This window comes from Callorhinus ursinus, unplaced genomic scaffold, assembly GCF_003265705.2.
Source record: "Callorhinus ursinus isolate GAN/ISIS: 27379988/994484 unplaced genomic scaffold, GSC_fseal_2.0 scaffold4, whole genome shotgun sequence".
NCBI lineage: Eukaryota > Metazoa > Chordata > Mammalia > Carnivora > Otariidae > Callorhinus > Callorhinus ursinus.
In genome coordinates this window covers 147,405,877-147,422,547 of record NW_027397066.1, presented here as the reverse complement: position 1 = coordinate 147,422,547, position 16,671 = coordinate 147,405,877, and the positions used below count along the sequence as shown (strand labels likewise).

The 16,671-nt window shown below is 40.0% G+C and overlaps 1 protein-coding gene across 1 annotated transcript in view; it reads right to left on the bottom strand.

Moving 5' to 3' along the window:
- Positions 1 to 16,671, bottom strand: part of GALNTL6 (polypeptide N-acetylgalactosaminyltransferase like 6) — a 1,233,119-nt gene that overhangs the window by 130,047 nt on the left and 1,086,401 nt on the right. The gene's annotated exons all lie outside the window — the stretch shown is intronic.

The window sequence follows — 16,671 nt, the reverse complement described above, 5'->3', positions numbered from 1 at the left end:
TGGTGCTATAAACTACAGAAGAAATCAGGCCTTTATCCTGATAGAATAAAAAATACTACAAAGTTTTAAATCCTCCTGTAACAAAAATGTACAATTACAGATGTTATGGGACAATATAGAAATTGGTTCAAATAGTAGGGACCCTCTTTAATTGGTAGGGCTTTTATGTTCCTTAAATTTGCCTATAGTTCCCAAGGGAAAGAAATAGGAGGACGTTGGAGTCTCTGTTGTTTTAGACATCTGATGATGATGACAGGAGACATCATCTGGACTCACATACTTCAGAGCAAACACGAGGGTGTGTGGACTGAGGTGAGAAAAGAATTAGGAAATGAAATAAAAAGGTATGAAGAATCCACTCTGCTTCATGAGTGGTCCGTCTGTTTATCCTTGTGTATTTTGAATGACTCTTTCCAGAGCCTAAAGAAGATTACTAATGCACTGTGAATGTATTAACTCTGTGTGGGTTGATTGCTCCATAACTAAAGAGTAGAATCAGCTTCATGGAACCATGAGATGAAGAAGGTAGCTGTGTCTAGAGGGAAATCAGAGTGTGGTTGCCTGAAGATGGTTATTGGAGGCTGGCTGGCACATACACACACACTGTATTACAAGGTCATTGCTCATATGTAGTGCAACTTAGACAACCTTGGGAATGAGCTCACACCCCATTGAGACTGGACAGAAAGGGCTGAGCAGAGAGCAATGGTAACAGCAAGGACCTGGGCGTCAGATTGCATGCGTGCAAGTCCACTTCCTGCAACTTAACTTGTTCAAGTTACTTACTGTCTCTGACTCAGTTTCCTCATTGTAAAATGGGGCTGATAGTAATAGATAACACCTATGTTGTGAGAATGCGCGTTACTTCGTATGAAGCACCAGAGCTGTGCTTGGGGCACAACAAGCTTGCAGTGATCATTGAGTCTTGTTACAGGCTGTTTATGGTTCGGGGGGTAGGTTAGGTAAGATTGTCATGGAGCTGAGAGAACTAGTTCATGTGAAATTATTACTTTGTTTTGTTTTACTTCAAAAGCTGAATTTGGAGAATTCTGTAACTTTATATTCTTTTCATAGGAAGAACTCTTCACAGACAACTTTTAGGCTTTTGAGGTAGTATTCACCACCAGATTTATCGGACTAGTCATAGCTGGTCTATACTTAATGCTCACCAATTGCCTGGTACACACCCCGGGGTCCCACCTCACTCTTGAGCAACACTTCAGTGATGGGCTCAAGCCAGTGGGGTTTTGTCCTAAGCTCTAGCAATTTGTTTCCATTTCTTTCATGTTTCACTGAAGTGTTCATATTTTTCTTTATGTTTTGGCAGAAATGCATAAATCAATTCGAGGTGATTAAAAGCATGAAACATGCCTATAATAACAGGTGCATATTTAGCTACAGTATATTCTTTATACTTACAGTAGAGTTCAGTGAAATTGCACTTAGCATGTTTCCTGGGATGACGTGAATGCCTAGTCTTACCCCCTCCCAAAAACCCCAAGTCATTTTAGGAGAATTGATTCTATTCTATTCCATGCCAGTTCACTCTTTTCCATTCTGTTCACTGAGGAAACATGAAATTCACAGCACACTGCAAGGCATGGTGGAAATGAAAAGATAAACAAGGCAGATAACAATGCCTTTTATATTCCTTTTTCAAGAGGAGTTTGTAATGTGGTTTCAAATTTGGAATTTGGGTAGCAAATAGTAGAAGTTTTGAAAGGTGCATAAATTAGGTATTTCCAAGTTAGCTCATTAGTGGTCCTTACAATTGTAATGAAACAGTCCACATGGTTTTAGTCCTCGAAGCTGCTGGTACCCCACTGGACCCCTTTTTTTCTACTGAACACACATTCATTTCCCAGCCCCTGCAAGTGCTCTGGCATCAGCTCATAGCTGCTTTTCCTCTGCAAAATTGTTTTGGCTGAAGGCAGCTGCCTTGTGCAGAGAAGCCTGAGAGATTACACCCCTTTCCTGTGTCACACTCAGTGGTGGCCACTTGCAGGATGACATGGGGGTTAAAAAACCCAACCCCCTTTTCTCATGGAGGTTCAGCTCTTTGTGTGTGATTTATGATCCAGATGCCTGTGGATCAGGCTGCATCCTTCTTGGTTCTTTCTCCTTCACTGTTAGCCTTGCTTCTCCTAAAGGAACTCCTGCAAGAAATAAGACGCACCCAAATCCATGTCTTAAGCTCTGCTTCCAAGAAACTCCACCTAAGTCAGTTTCCTTGCTGTTTGTTGCTTTTTTTAGGGATTTATAATGGGAGGCATTGCTTTATATTCATCAGTTTAGACCTGTCTTTTAAATTTATTTGGGAGGAGCAGAGGAAGGGGGAGAATGAGAATCTCCAGCAGACTCTGCACCGAGCATGGGGTCCAACATGGGGCTCATTCCCAGGACCCTGAGATCAAGACCTGAGCTGAAATCAAGAGTGGGACACTTAACCGACTGAGCCACAAGACTTAAACTTGTCTTCTTAAGGATTTTGCCTTTTAACCTTACTTGTGGCCAGAAATTATTTATATGATGATTCTCCTCTCCCCTGTACTAAAACCATTTTCTTACCACATCTTTTGCATTCTAAAGACAGGTCTATGACTTCCAGCATAGACTGTCATAAGATACACCAAAGAAATCAATGAGTTCTATTTCTAGAATCAGATGGAGCATTTACTATCTGCATAGTCAGTGGAATGCACAGGGTATTTCTACAAATTATCCTGTAGCATATCAATTTGATAGTACTTGAGGTAGTCCCAAAACAAATTCTGGAAGAAGAGCTAGGTTTCTCAGTTCACTTTGTTCAGTGTCTTCAGTTCCCAGGATTAAAAAAATGGCAACAGTTTTCAGTGTTTTAGATTTGTGTAATGCTCCAAGAATGGCCAAGCCTTTTATATATGAAATCACTCAGTGCTTTGATCAGTGATGAAGTACAAAGTATTGTTCTCATGTTGGAATTGGATCCCATAAATGACCAGAACTAGGTGTTTCAGCTAGAAGTTTCAAAGATATGCCCTAATGCGGGCAGCCTAGTTCCTGGCTTGGTGCTCCTTTTATATTCCATCAGTGAAATAGTGAGATAAAATTACATTTCTATTTGCCCCAGTAATTCCTAGAATTTGAAGAGCTACCAAAGGCCCACTGATGTATTGTTCTGAAGTAGTATGTATCTTAAAAGTCAGATTTTCTCTATTAGAAAAAGCCAGATAAATTAACATTTGACCGCCTAGATGTTCTCTTCTTAGGAAATTTTTATATGATATATTCAGAGCCTTTTCATCTTCCTAAATATTATCATCTTTTCCTCTTCTTAGCTCATGAAGATGTTGAGAAGATGAGGTGTAAAAAGGATCTTCCAAGTGCTTTGACCCACTTGGGGGCAGGTTTTCCATTTACGCTGGGTGGTATTAGCTCTAAGAGCCTGTGATTACTGTGTAGTGTTGCTATGGACTTTCCTGGTTTGAACCATTTATCTATTTATACTTCGCTTCAGGAATTGTAAATTGCAGTCAGTAGGTCAGCACTGGCTTCTAAATATTCAGTTTTGGCTATAAATAGAATGGAAAACTGCCCGCAGCTCATTCTATTCACTGCTATGTCCTGGTAATACAAAAAAGAGCCTGAAGGGTCCTTTCCTGGCCTTTGTTATATGACATTTGTCAGACACCACTTTGGGGGATTAAAGACACAGAGTATGTGTGCAGGAAGGGCTCTGCCTCTAATTCTGTACGTGTGCCAATTCCTATTAAGTACTGGTTATCCTTAATTGTGTGTTGCAGTTGTTATAACTCTTTTATTACTCCAATTGTATGGCTGAGATAACTATACTCTGAGGGTAGAGTTACCTCTCTGTGTGGTCATAATGTTCTCTGTTCTCTGGAGCTGAAAAAGAAAGCTCTACATTTTGCTGGATGTCACGGGTCACAGATGTATCTGCCTGAGCTACAGAGATAGGGAAATTTGGCCACTGACCAAGCCAGGTAGAGTCTGGAGGATGAGAGCTTTGCTGCCAGGCCTTAGTCAAGAAGGGGATGAGGTGCTCCAAAGATTGTGCACCCCTCTATCCTTTGCCCCTCACCACAGTTTCCAGGTGATGTGGGCTGAGAATTATATGGACAAATCAACAAAATCACAGGAGGAATATTTCACGGGTTGCTTCTTAGGAAGCTCATTTCTCTTTCCTTATCCTGCTCCCAGCTGCCATGTGCTGGCGTTCCTCATGGCCTAAGGGAGTAAGAGAGTTCTCTTGTTCTGGAGAGCCCCTAACTCTCCTGTGGCTTTCTGACTGGCTTCAGAGGTATGCCACCTCTTGTCCTCTTCAATTCATGAATTTGAGGCATTCGATAAGCATTTGCTTCGCATCTACGAAGCTGTGCTGGGAACTGTACTCTGCACTACAGGTGGCCACTTGAATCTGTGATGAGGGACGTGGACACTTTTGCCACAATATCGGTAGATGTTCATGTAATGTTACAGCCTATCTGTCCTGGACAGTCCTGGCTTATGTCCATTGCTCAGAGCACTTATTACTAGCTCCCTCTTTTATTCCTAGGAGTAGGTCAATTTGGACAATGAATCAGTGTATATCACATTTAGACTAAGAAAATTCTGGAAATTCGTTTCTTCCAGAAGCCATCTTGGACCCTTCGAGGCAGGATTAGAGGCCCCTTCAGATATTTTCATGAAGCTTGGAAACATACCTGTCACAGCATTTGCTATTCCACTACAACCTAGAAGCTCCTCGAGGACGAGGTCTGCATTCCCTAATATCAATTTATTCTTAATTGCCATAGGAGTGACACATAAAAAACACAAAAGGAGTTCAATTTTTGATTGAAATAATCATCAAGTTCTTAACACAGGCCCATAACCCAGTTGGGGATGTGGGTTAGGGAAAGTGGTCCAGAGCAAAAAGTGCCTTAAAGGGTGACTAGGAGTTAGCCAGGAAAAGAAGAAAAGAGGGCAGAATTTTTGGGCAGCATATTCATGGCAGGGCTATATGAAGCCACAGTACTTCAGCTGACATGGTAGAATCCGGAAGTGTGAAGGGTTTGGCTAAAGATGTGGTTGGGAGGTAGAAAGCACAGGCTGGGCAGGGTCTGTACATAACACTGAGGAGTTTAGACTTTGTCAAGTAAGACCAAAAATACCTACCATTGATAAAACACCTAATTGTATACCAGGCACTAGGTTAAGCACTTTGAATGCTTTATCTCAATTTGTCCTCACAGTTCCTCTAGGAGTTAGGTACAGCTACCATTCTTGTTTAACCTACGAGAAAACTCAGGTTAGAGAGAATTAAGTGATCTAACTGATGTCACATGGTTGAGTGTAGATTTGAACCAAGAGAGTTCAACAGTAAAGCCCAGCACGTTGTCTTTTTCCTTTCCCCCCCTCTTCCTCTTTATCTCCCTCAGACAAACAAATGCACACACAACATCCCAGAGTCAGTGAAGATCCTTTGAAAGGCTGAAGGCTGGAAATGACATGATCAGACTTCTATTTTAGAAGGACTCCCTTGGTGGAAGTTTGGGAATGGAAGTTTGATGTAGGGTACCAGGAACAGGGATAATGTGCTAGAAGGTTGGTCCAGACATCCAGGTGGGAAGGATATGAACCTGCTCCAAGGTAGTGGAGATATTGAAGAGGGAATGGATCCAGGAGGTTTTGAGATTCAACAGAATTTGAAAAGGAGCTTGAAAGTTGGGTTTCACTTTCAAGCCTTGTATCTTTGGAAACTGGATGGGTTCAGTCGGGTGGTACAACTGCCTGAAGCTGGGAATCAGTTGTGTAAACAGGCTAGTTGACAAGTTCAGTTTGGGACAGGTTTCCTTCAAGTTGTCTGTGTAATATCCAGATGGATTTATTAAATAGTAGTAGAATATGCCGGGCTGACAGTCAGGAGAAAGACTTGGGAAAGTGGTGTAGATGTAGGAATCATCAGCACGAGATCAGATGAGATGACCCAGGATAGAGACAGACAGAAGAGAAGAGAGGCCAGGGTATGAGAATATGAGGGGATTCTACAGGGATCTAGGAAGGAGAGAGGAGAGAGGTGGGAGAAAAAATCAAGATAAAATCAAAGTCCCAAAAACCAAGGGAGGAGAGAGACCAAAGGCAGGAGATGATGAATGGAGACCAAAGGTGGAAGGAAACCAACCGCAAGAAATAGTGGTTTTCATGAGAATATTTGAAAATATTACAAAGCTAAGTTGACTCTTAAAGGCGTTGGAATTATAGTTGCTGTTCAACTCATTAAGAGTCTAATAGTATCTGACCACTAGTGTATACCTTAATTTAAACCTAGTAGTCCCATTGATTAAAAGTTTTCATCTTTGGGAGACAGAAAAGCTTTGCCCCAAAATTCTGCAAATGTCACCCAAACTGGATGTCACTTTTGACTCTACTGAGGGAGATTGGGAATATTATCAGGAATATAGCCTTGTGGTGCTGTGCATCAAGGCTTTCTGAGCAAATAGTGTTTATCTTGATGTCATAACCCCAGTTCATCTGGATGAAATAGTGCAGTGCTGGCATTTTCATGGAATGGGTCACCAGACCCAGATGAAGAAAAATTGAAGTTATTGTGCCCTAGTGTACCAGTCCTTTCTCTATGACAGCAGTTTTGTCCTTGTCCTTGATATAGATATTTGAAACACTCAAGTCTAATGAATTTTCTGCTCTGTCTGGATATGTTCCCTTGGCAGCACATGGCAAACTTGAAAAAATATTGTAAAGGTTATCAAAGGTTAATAGTTTCTCAACGTTCTTTTTTTCTAGGAAGATAGCGAAACCCAAATCCTTTCAGGCAAGGAGATCCAATAGTATAACTATAATTAGAACAGTGACACTGCATGGGTATTGTTCCACTGATAATTTGCCTTTATCTAAGAGTTTTATTTTATTTTTGTTGATACCCATCTCCTTCCAAAATTATTTGAAATCTTTTAAAATAAGGAGCAAAAATACAAAGGTAGTTAGAAACAGAGCATCAAAAATAAAATGTAAAGGAAAAAAGAAAATAAATATTTGATAAACCCAATCTAATACATGTAATATGCCTTAACATCACATGTTAGCTTTGAAATTTCTAATAGATTGAAATAAACTTTCTTTTGAGTATCTGAAAGCATTATTGATCAACTTTCCCCATTAGTCCTTTTAAATGACTTAGATGTATTTCATAGCTGGAACTGAAGTAGAGATACCATGGCTTTTCCAAGGGAAGTAGCACACTGTAATAGAAACAGAATGGATCCATACAAAAGTTACTTATGCTATTTTCTAAATATGAACATAACATTCTTATTTAATTTCACAAATCATTCCAGTACTTCTAATGGTTCTTTCCCTTTCTTCTTCCTTAGGGTTTTTCCAACACTGTAAACCATTCCATAGCTTACTAGGTGAGTTCCATTCTGCTTATTTATGATCCTGGCTGCTACGGTCTGAATGTGTCCCTTCCCAGCACCCTCACCCCTGTGCACCCCCAATTCATATGTTGAAATCCTAACCTTTAAAGAGCACGGTATTAGGAAGTGGGGCCTTTGGGAGGGTTAAGTCAGAAGGTGGAAACTTCATGAATGGGGTTAGTTCCTTATAAAAGAGGCTCCAGAGAGATCCCTGCCCTTCTACCATGTGAGGACATGGATAGGTGGTCTGGCTCTCACCAGAAGGTGACCATATTTGTGCCTTGACCCTGAACTTCTCAGCTCCAGATCTGTGAGAAACAGATTTCTGTTGTTTATAAGGCACCGCCCAGTCTGTGGTATTTAGTTATAGCATCCAGAACTGACGAAGACACTGGCTAAGAGAGGGCAGAAAGTATTGACAGAAGAACGTAGTTGGATTACCATGTTGTTTTAGTAAAGGGTAAGAATAAGCAAAGTGATAGATTCTGAGGAGAAAGCATGTGCGAGTATTACTAAGTCAGGAAGAAAGAGCTTGTGGGTAGGACTGATCAAAGTTGAAAATCCATGGTAGACATGCCACCAGCCTTCCACTTCAGTGGAATCTTCACCTTGTCTCTCTTCCCATGGAATCTGAACACAACATTGCTCTCACCATGGTAAGCATCGTTGGCTTATTCAAGTACTCCTGAACTATACCTGGAACCATCCAGGAAGTGAAAGCCTCTTTTGAGTAGATGTTTTGAAATGGGTTGAATGACAGGAAACACACACACACACAGACAAAAGCCAAGTCATGCAGCACCCCCTGGGAAGCTTGCCAGAGTTCCAGAAATGAGCAAGTTTAGGCATATGCTATAGATGAAACAGGAAGTATATTTCTCACCAGCTTCTCCTTAAATATAATCTGACTTCATGCATTTCAGTGGATTCTAGAATATTTTCTCTGCTAAATGAAGTTTATAAAGATTAGTTTATATACCCTATCAATCATTTTTAAGAACACAGTCTCCATTTTTCATGACAAAAGAAAAAAGCATCCGAATTTCTCTTTTGCAAGCTAAACATGATGCCTTGAGCTGTAGACAGTCTTTCTTGATGTCACCAATATTGCTGATGGGCAGAGTGACATTTATATATGAAGAGGCCATGTGGGATTCTGTATTCAATTAAGTCCTGCAATTATTAAGCAAAAACAGTCAATGTTATCAGGGAAAGATTCCTTTCAAGTTGGTAAGTAACTATTCCTAAGTAGCAGTAGAAAAATCACCTGTACAATCCACTAATGGCCAAGTACAATACCAGTGGTTTGAGCCTTATTGATTTGGTTTTAACAGCTATACGTGAATAACAGTTTTAGGCATCATTTCCCTCTCTCCTTTCCTTATAAATAATTTAGGAAAATCTTCCCTTACTTCATTTGTAAATACTAGAGTAAAATAGAGTTTATTTTTTATACATATTTATTAGTTTTCCTGGTTTCCATAGCCCCTCTTCATAGAACATCTGCTTGTATAACAGATACATTATGATATACCTCCAGAGGACATTTTTTTTTTTGAAACAAAGAACAGGTGTTGTGAGTCACAGAGGCTAACTTTTTTTTTAAGTTAAAGGTTGGGGAAATTTAACCGGAATCTATCTACTTTTTCATTGTGAAATAAAGATTGACAGGTCCACCAATGAATTTCATCTTAATGCATTTGATGCACTTAAAAGCAATCAGATGCAAGGTTTGGTCATTATTCTTCTACTAGACTTTCTTAAAAACCAAGAGCTATCTGATTTCATAGCTCTTGAACAAAATGAAAACACAATGCTATATTACTGAGTATAATATACTGCAGTTCATGAACATTTGAATAAGAGGTAATATCTGACCTCAAGTTGGTTAGTCTTACCAGCAAACAATGTATGTGTACCCAGAAATATGTACAGAACTTACACAGAAGTGTCAAATGGAAGGCACAAACTATAAAGGACAGAAGGAGCTCTGTAATATTCAAACCTGGTCTGTTTTAAGGCCCACCTTTCAAGATAACGAATTTTCACTGTTTTTATTATTATGGTTTTATCCATTCCTGATATTTCATGACAATAAAAATAGCTAATAACATCAATTAAATAATGCCAGCCACAGGTATCGTTCTCATCACCTTACATGTTCTATTTTATTTAATGCTTGTAAGAACCCCATGAGGAACACAAAACACAACAGTTTGACAGTAAGGAGTGGGCCTGGGAACAACATGCATGCCCAGTCTGGTTTGGGAGCCTCTGTTCTTAAGTGCTCTGCTACCTAAAGATAGCAAAACCTACTAAAGTCATCAATGAAGGATCACCTGTGTTATGTCCAAGTTCATCAAATTGTATATATTACATACACGCAGGTTTTTTTTCTTTTTTGTACATCAGTTATACCTCAATAAGACTATTATTGAAAATTAGTTAAAAATTTAAAAAAGTGATAAAAAGGGATCACCTAGTTATAATTGTTCAGATATTTTCTTTTTATGTACCAATCCTCTGAGGTTCTCAGTAGCTGTTTTAAGGCTAAAGCACCCATGTTTCCCTCGCTCTATATTTACCTGATGATATGATCTGATAATTTGGATAATTCAAATACTTTGGTGAGTTTTTTTTCTATCTTAAATATTTGGATTAGCTGTCAACATAGCTATGTTAAACCTCTTCCCATGCTATGTTAAACAGGCCATGGAGATGTTGTTTGTATTGAGCAGATATCACCATATCTCCTTATTTCTCTCTTTGCATGTCTCTTCAATTTTTTTTATAGGAAAAAAACACATAAAAGCTAGAAGTATTTTCTTTCTCCTGCTAAGTTGTAATTTGAAATAGCAGCAGGCAAACAGTTATTACATAGAGGGCGCCTGGGTGGCTGAGTCAGTTAAGCATCTGCCTTCGGCTCAGGTCATGATCCCAGGGTGCTGGGATCGAGTCCTGCATTGGTCTCCCTGCTTCTTCCCCCTCCCTTTGCTCCTCCACCGGCTTATGCTCTCTCTCACTCTCTCTGAAATAAATAAATAATTTTTTTTTAAGATTTTACTTATTTATTTGTCAGAGAGAGAGAAGAACACAAGCAGGGGGAGTGGCAAGCAGAGGGAGAAGCAGGCTCCCTGCTCGAAGGGGGACTTGATCCCAGGACCCTGGGATCATGACCTGAGCTGAAGGCAGATGCTTAACCAACTGAGCCACCCAGGCTTCCCAATAAATAAAATCTTGAAAAAAAAACGTAGTTACATAGCTTTATCTCTGCTTTCTCTTTAGCATTTACAGTCAGATCAGCCCAGTGGCTGAGGGTGGCTCAGGTGAATATGTCAAACTAATTTGCCTATTATAGATGAACTTGATCTGTATAACAAACGAATGAAAAATAACAAGATTAAAGTATAAATACTATATTGAGATATACGAAGAAGATACTGCTCAGGTTACACAGCATTTACAGCATTTCTTTTTTTTTTTTAAGATTTTATTTATTTATTTGAGAGAGAGAGAGAATGAGAGATAGAAAGCACTAGAGGGAAGAGGGTCAGAGGGAGAAGCAGACTCCCTGCTGAGCAGGAAGTCCGATGTGGGACTCGATCCCGGGACTCCAGGATCATGACCTGAGCTGAAGGCAGTCACTTAACCAACTGAGCCACCCAGGCGCCCAGCATTTACAGCATTTCTGTGTTCACTTATTGTGGGGCAAAGTTTGACACCATATTCACCTCAGTTCAGCATATAAAAACCTGCCAAGAATGAGGTGGTAGTGAATTATGGGGATAAATATATTTCATTCATTCTTATACTTTCATCTTCAGTAATCGTTTCTGGATCTCAAAAGCAAACACTTGAATATAATAATATTTGATCTTCGTCATCCTTTTTTTTCTTTTTTTCTTTTTACTTTTTATTCTTTCTCTTTTTATTTGTTTTCCTCTCACACCTGTCTGTCATGTTCCTGTGGTGGAGAGTTACTAATTTTTGGCATTGCAACCTTCACTTCTCTTAATTAACGACACCATTATTTCCCTTTGAAGAATTGCTTCTCCCTCATTTTGTGCAGGGGTTGGGGAGATGGAATATATTCGTGCCTCATACTAGCGATGTGGAAAAGAGCTCTGTGGGCTTCTTATACTGAAGCTCTTCACAGACTTCCTTGGTATAGCCAAGAGGCAAGGTATCACGTGATGTCCTAGCATCCTGAATCTTGAGCTAGGATGGGGATAGAAAATTGTCTTTCATTTATGTATTTGGGGGTGGAACCAGGTAACACTATGAAAACGTTCCTTCAACAAGGCGTCTGGAGCTTCCTATTCCTCTGTGTGGTCTTTTTAAAACATATTTATTTATTTAAGTAATATCTACACCTCATGTGGGTCTCCCACACCCAACATGGGGCTCTAACTCAACCCTGAGATCAAGAGTCATATGCTCTTCCAACTGAGCCAGCTAAGCACCCCTCTGTGTGTGGTCTTTAGCCTTCCTTTTGACCTTGGGAGCTCCCCATATCCTACTATTAAATTTTCTTTTTAAGTTAGTCAGAGTCCATTTCTGTTGCTTCCAACAAAGGAGTCCTAATTGATACTATCCTTGACTGCTTTCTCTTCCTTTATTATTATTATTTTTTAAATTTCTGACCACTCTCAGCTCACCTTTTATCTCCTTCTTTTTGAACGTTTGGAGTTTGTATTCCTCACCCCCCCGCCCCCCGCTTCCCAAGAGGTAATACTTTCTTTGATTTCATTGAGATACATTTGTTCTTTTTTTGTGTGGGTACAGTTTTTCTACATATGTTTTTCATTTGCCTTTTTAAGAACTTTCTCTTGTGTTATCTTCTGTTATCTTGGATTCTCAGTCAAGATGTTCCTATCTGGTTGTTCATCCCTGAGTGGGATCTTTCTGTTCTGGATTAGCTTTCTGGGATGCTGCCTATTGAAGAGGAGACACCTTGTGAGTGATCAGAAACAGCACAGAGCTTGGATGTTTGGTCTGCTTTCTAAGATATTTTTCATCAACACTTTGCAACGATCACATGCTTCTCCATACAGGAAGTCTGTCAGCCTCACAGTGAGTCTTTGCACATTACAGGTGTTGTACATGTGATTTAACCAGAGGGAGGATTTCTTTGAAGATGGTAAGCTTAGTATGCAGTGCCTCTCACTTCTGCAGGGCGCCTTCTGAGGTTCTGTTCACAGACATTTTTGTAAGATTTGCTAACATAAGATATTTTAACCTCAACTGCATAGACTATCTATTTCTACTCTGATTTTCTGTCTGCCATACTGGCCTTAGATCAAACTGGCCTTTGGGATCTAGGGAAAGTGTAGAAAAATGCCTTTAATGTTAAGCTTGCTTTTTTATGCTGAAGTTTTGAAGTAACTTACAGGTAACTTCCCATTTCATCCCTAAATATCTAGATATGCATCTTCGAAGAGAAAAAAATTGCAACAAAGTCAAAAATAGCATTGTTATTCCTAACAAAATTAATAATAAATCCCAAATAGAATCTAGCATCCTGTTCATATTTAAATATCTACACTTATCCTCAAAATAGCTTTGCTCAAACCAGGATTTTATCTAGTACCACACTTGGCATCTGGATATGTTTCTTAATCTTTTTTCTTTTTAATAGAATACCTCCTTTCTCATTACTCTGACTTGCTGAAGAGAGTGGATCTTTTGACCTGTAGAATTTCCCGCCTTCTGTGTTTGCTTTGTAGCCTTTTATTATTGTTTAGCCTGTTTCTCTATTCCCTGGAAGTTAGATTTAAAGAACTGATTATATTACATTTAGACATTTTCAGTTACAATACCCTCTGTGTATTTCTCACTGCATCATAGGAAGAACACATGGTTGTCCTACCAAGCTCAGTTTGACTTCTGTGTTAGAGAAGTGACAACATGATTCCTTAATGGTGGAATTATGTTTTCTCCCTTGTGACCAGAAAGATATCTGTGCAGTGTTGCTTTGGTCCCATGTGAACAGCTAGTAGCTAGTCCTCTATCAATCATTCACGTGATATTTGACAACAAATGACAATTCTTTCTTGAATCAGTAATTTCTTTCAGGGGTTACAAAATGACATTCTAGAGAGGACCCAGTGTATGCCTTCATCTTCTCTTGGTTGGTCTTAATTAGTCTTCCCATGCTGCTCCCCATCTCCACAACTTATTAATTCTTGTGGCAGCCAGAGGACCTCCTGGAGGGTCAGTCAGATCATAGTAGCTTTCTGCTCAGACCCTCCAGTGGCCTTGCCTGTCACTCACAGAAAGCCCACAGCCCTCACGCTGGCCCATGAGGCTCTTCATGTCCTGATGCCAGTTCACTCTCTGATTCTATCTGCTACCATCTCCCTTTTCTCTTTGCTCATTCTGCTTTAGCCACACTAGCTTCTGTGCTGTTTCTAGAACACCCAAATGTATTCCAGCCAAGATTTCCTTAGAAATCGCTCTACCCTCTGTTATTGGCATGGCTTGCTCATCACTTAGGTTCCTCCTCAAATGATATCATAGGAGAGAAGACTTCCTGATCACCCTACTGAGAAGAACTCCCAACCCCTCTACCCGCACTGTCTGCCTGCCTTGCTTTACATCTTCTCACGTGTTTGTATGGCATGCTGTATCTCCTTTTCTGGATGGCTTCCTACTGGAGTGCAAACTCCATGAGAGGAGATACATTGCGTATTTTTCCCGTGTCATATATCCTTGTGTCCCTAGCTTGGATCATAGTGCCAAAGTTGACACACCATAAATAAAAAATGAACAAATGACTGAATACTCAGTGAGAGTAGTACTTTAAAATTGAGAAGAGTTGTTTCTTTTTCAGAGGAGTCACCTGGCTAAAGGGAATGTCACCTCTTTTTCATCATGTTTTTGCTGAGCTATTGGAAGATGTGTTTTGGGAAATGAGATCTATACAATATAATTCCCATAAAGTGCAACTTAAAAGATACTTCTCAAGGGCACAGACTCTTGTTCCAGTTTGGAACTTTTTAGGAGGCAAGGAGAAATTAAGTGAACTTCATTCTTTTTATATTTTCAAAGATTTTCTTGCAGAGTAATCAGGGACAACAGGTCACCAGTGATTAGTCTCCAGTTACACTCAACCCACCTGTACCAAAGGCAAATGACACACATTGAAGAGCCATTTCCTTCCTCAGAGTCAAGATTTGCTTTATTAGGGATTATTTTTAACAGGCTCATGAGTAGAACTTAGATTCAGAGAATTGCTTTTATTCCATTCATTAAAGAATGATTGGATTTTTAAAAGCCCTTGCTAAAAGTCTAGAGAACTATAGCCCTAAATTCATGCACCCTTTCAAAAACTCAGATCACTCTCAGGTATCTTGATTTAGTGACCCCAATAAAATTGTCTCAAAAAGAGGAGCAATGAGCTTTTGTATATATTTTTAGGATAGTTTGAAAATGCCCATTCTCTCTTTAAGCTCTGTTCTTCCATCCTTTTCCTTCAGATATCCTTTCAAATACCTATGCCTTGCACATATATATTGATATAATAGCCCTTTTCTCCAGGATCCCTCCAACGTGTCCCACAGTGATCCTGATTTAAACAGACGGGAGTCTTATACTTTGTTAAGTGAATGAGACGTATGGCTAATGATGTGGCTTGTGTTCAGCCAGAAAGCTGGGGAAGAGACCGACCATTTCCCTTTGATCAGATCATCAATAATACTCTTAAAGGCAGTCCCCCTCTTCTCTCCTTTGGACACATACTGCCCTAATCCAGGCTTCAGGGGAAAGGGAATAAAAGGTAATTATAATATTTCATTTACTTCCCGCCTACGGGGATTAACATGGAAGTCCAATGCAATTACATGGTGACAGTGATGAAGACTGAAGCCAATGGAGCCGCCTGTCTCTGCTACATAAAGCAGGTCATCCAGTTACTGCTGGACAGCAATTTTCAGAAAATCCTGTAATTAGGTTGTGAAACAGCGGCAAATAGGATGAACTGAAGAGGCAGATGTGTGGCCCAAAGTAATTTGGTTTCTACTAAAATGTGCTGCAACCCACATCCTTCTTATTTATTAAAGCCCTATAATATACCATGTTATGCTATTATGGAGGGTAATGGGGATTCAGGCACTTAACTATAATGAAACTAGATTCCCCCTTGCCTGCATCAGAGGGACAGTGGCATTTTCTTGCAAAAGCTGTGAAAGTGGTTTCTCAAAAATAGACTTGACAACAACAACAACAACAACAACAACAACACAACCCACTGGAATCCACTTCACCATAAAGAATAAAACAGCTAAATGCTGATGATATTGGACACTTTATTGTCCCTCTGTACTATCTACTCTTAATTTGAAGCTGTTGTAAAGCTAGACAGGTAGAAGGGGAGACACCATAGCCAATGAGCCTTCATGTCGTATCAGTCTACAGAGAGGGCGAGATTGCTTCCTATTTCTTTCCTTTCCGAGATTTCTTTCCTATTTCTAGGAAGTGAATAACAACAGTGATGTTCCGCCTTGCAGTTATAGTCCTGACTTCTGGTGTATTCTTGACTTCACATTGCCTTTTCTTCTCTCCTTTTAAAGCATGGATACAGAAGACCCCCCAAAGGTAGGAAGATTGGAAAAGAGAAACCTCTATAATATGATATTTGAAATAATTCTAAAGTTTGTGGGGATGTATGGTCTTTGTGTGAGGTTATACTAAAACATTGGTTTCCCTAGTTTTTCCCAAGTTTACTCCTGATTTTGTCAGACTGATCTATCTGGCTCTTTTGAGCTGCATCTGATTTCAGATGGGAGTTGGTCTAATCACTCATCAAAGAAAGTAACAATGTCAGGCGTCAATCAGGGGGTCAGAAGAAGGGTAATACAAAATCATTAAGAATCAGTGGGAAGTACCCCATATGTTGATTAGAAACTGACAATAAGTAAAGATAATAATGCAACCGGTGAAGCAGTTTTTAGTAAACGAAGAGAAGTACAGGATTGTTTTAGAAACCAGAACCCTTGGAGAGGGAGGTCAACTGTCAGTGGTGAGCGCTACCACATGGAGTTCTGTGCGGGTGGGGGGGTGGGTGCTGGTGGCTGGGGAGGAAAGGCTCTGCTGGATTCAGCCCACCAGAGACTCAGACTGAAAACAGACGCATCATCATGGCACCACGACCAGTGGGAAGCTTGCTGCCAATCAAGGGCCAGGCCCCTCTAAGGAAGAAGAGAGGCAATTTAGCAATAACAAAGATGCCGAATCACTCAAGCTGCAGAACGCAACA